At 38.3% G+C, this 2,757-nt stretch overlaps 1 non-coding gene across 1 annotated transcript; it reads right to left on the reverse strand.

Annotated features, from left to right (window-relative positions):
• Positions 1 to 573: 573 nt before the first annotated feature.
• LOC133813715 (small nucleolar RNA R71) lies at positions 574 to 677 on the reverse strand. Its single transcript, XR_009884718.1, has one exon. It is a non-coding gene; the product is annotated as a small nucleolar RNA R71 (small nucleolar RNA).
• Positions 678 to 2,757: the final 2,080 nt, after the last annotated feature.

A 2,757-nucleotide genomic window follows, 5' to 3' on the forward strand; every position in this document is an offset into this window, starting at 1 on the left:
TTTGTTTGTTTTGTTTTGTTTTTTATATTTTACACTTATTCAGATCGATTTTGTATTGTGTTTCAGGAATTGTTGGTATATGCGAGGAAGTAGACAAAATGGACTCATACTAATAGATCTTGAAATTGAGAGAACGTGCAGACAAAACCGAAAGATAAAAAAAATGCGGGACTTCGCCATGGCTGAGAACGCAAATAACTTTGTCAACAACAGTGCAAATATTGGTAATGCAACTGAAGTCGATCCTCCATTGAGAAACTATGTACTCCCTAGTGTTACGGGGATACATCCAAGCATTCGTCCTCCTACTTTCGGGGCTAATAATTTTATACAATTTGGGGGATTACCAAATGAGGATCCAAATCTCCATATCACAAATTTTTTAGAATTGTGTGCGACATTCAAAATGAATGGGGTGAGTAACGAAGCTATAAGATTAAGATTATTCCCGGTTTCATTAAGAGACAGAGCAAAGAGTTGGTTGAATTCATTACAAACCAACTCTACAGTTACTTGGGAAGGTTTGGCTCAGAAATTCCTTGGTAAATATTTTCCTTCTGCGAAGTCAGCCCGAATAAGAGGAGAGATTAATAACTTCCATCAGCTGGATGGGGGGTCTTTATATGATGCATGGGAACGTTTTAAAGAGTTGCAAAGGAATGCCCACATCATGGAATAGAGAAATAGCTGCAGGTTCATACATTTTACAATGGTTTGGGGGGAAATACAAGGACAATTATAGTTGCAGCATCGGGAGGAGCGTTTATGAGAAAAAGCGCTAATGAAGCATATGAATTATTGGAAGAGATGGCCATGAATAACTATAATTGGCCTACTAAGCATGAGAATAAGAAGGTAGCAGGAGTCTTAGAAGTCGAACCTATTGCTTTATTGACTTCTCAAGTGGCATCTCTAACCAAGCAATTGTAGCAGAATACCCTCGCTGCACAAGCAATGCAAGTACAGAATGTCATGAGTTGTGAGATTTGTGGGGGACTGCATTCTTATGAACAATGCTCGAGCACAACTAGTTGCTCAATAGATGTAAATAGTATGCCTTTGGAATAGACACAGATTATTGGTAACTTTTCAAGACTCGCACCCAACACCTACTCAAATTCATATACTCCAGTATGGAAAAATCACCCTAACCTGTCTTGGAAAAATAATCAAGGGTTACAACCGTAGTATCCACAATACCCACCTCAACAACCCCCTCATCAACCGACTTATGGACTACATTCTAGGCCTTATTATGATCCAAACCCACGCTCTTCTCAACCACCACCACATCTTCCAATGAGCCCACTAACAGTGTAGCCAAACCAATTAAATTAATTCATGACATAGACAAGGTCTTCAATCAGGAATTTGGAGACACAAATAGGCCAATTGGCTAAAATGTTTTCTAGTAGACAACAAGGGAATTTGCCTAGTTCCACAGAGGTAAATACTAAAGAGCAATGTCAAGTTGTCACTGTAAGGAGTGGGACTAAGTATGATGGACCTACAATGGATGACAAGGGGAAGAAGACAAAGGGTCGACATGTTACTAGTCTAGTACAAGATGAGGTTATTGAAGATCTTCCAAAGACAAAAAAGCCAAAATACACCGAGCCTACACCAAGGATTCCATATCCTCAACGGTTTCGAAAGGTCAATCTTGACAAACAATTCTTCAAATTTCTTGAGGTATTTAAACAAATGGCTAGTTATGTGAAGTTTATGAAAGAGATATTGTCTAATAAGAGAAAAATGAAGGATTATGAAACTGTTGCATTAACTGAAGAGTGTAGTGCAATTATTCAAAAGAAGCTTCCTCAAAAGTTAAGAGATCTGGGCAACTTCACTATGCCTTGCACCATTGGAAACTTTCACTGTGAGAGAGCTTTATGTGATTTAGATGTAAGCATTAATTTAATGCCGATGTCTGTATTTAAAAGACTTGGTTTGGGGGAAGCTAGACCCACTACTATTTCTCTTCAACTGGCTGACCGTTCATTAACACACCCCTAAGGTATTATAGAGGACGTTCTAGTAAAGGTAGATAAGTTCATTTTCCCAGCGGATTTCATTGTATTAGATATGGAGGAAGATGAGGATGTGCCTATTATATTAGGATGACCATTTTTAGCCACGGGGCAAGCATTAATAGACGTTCAAAAGGGTGAGTTAAGGCTTAGAATACAAGGTGATGAGGTTGTTTTTAATGTTTCTAAAGCCTTGAAATAACCTTTAACTAGTGATAGTTGTTTTATTATTGATGTATTGGAGGAACCAGGTAAAAGGGTCCAGTCTATTAAGGATCCACTTGAGTTAAGTTTGATTGCAAGTCCCGAAGAATGTGCTGGTACTGAAGCCAGTGAATATGTTAAGTGGCTGAACTCATCCAGGCAAATTTATAAAAAGAAATATGAGGAATTGGGGAAAGTAGAGACCTCTTCCATCTATTGAGAAGCCACAGTTCTTGAGTTAAAAACTTTACCTGATCATCTTAAGTACGCTTATTTGGGTAAGAATGACACTCTCCCAGTTATTATTTCAGTTTCATTGTCTGTAATTGAAGAAGAGAAACTTCTTAGGGTGTTGAAGGCTCACAAACTAGCAATTGGGTGGACTTTGGCAGATATAAAAGGTATCAATCCTTCAACAGTGATGCACCATATATTAATGGAGGAGGATAGCAAGCCTAGTATTGATGCTCAAAGGAGGCTCAATCCTTCAATGGAAGAAGTGGTAAGGAAAGAAATTCTTAAA

This window comes from Humulus lupulus, chromosome 1, assembly GCF_963169125.1.
Source record: "Humulus lupulus chromosome 1, drHumLupu1.1, whole genome shotgun sequence".
NCBI lineage: Eukaryota > Viridiplantae > Streptophyta > Magnoliopsida > Rosales > Cannabaceae > Humulus > Humulus lupulus.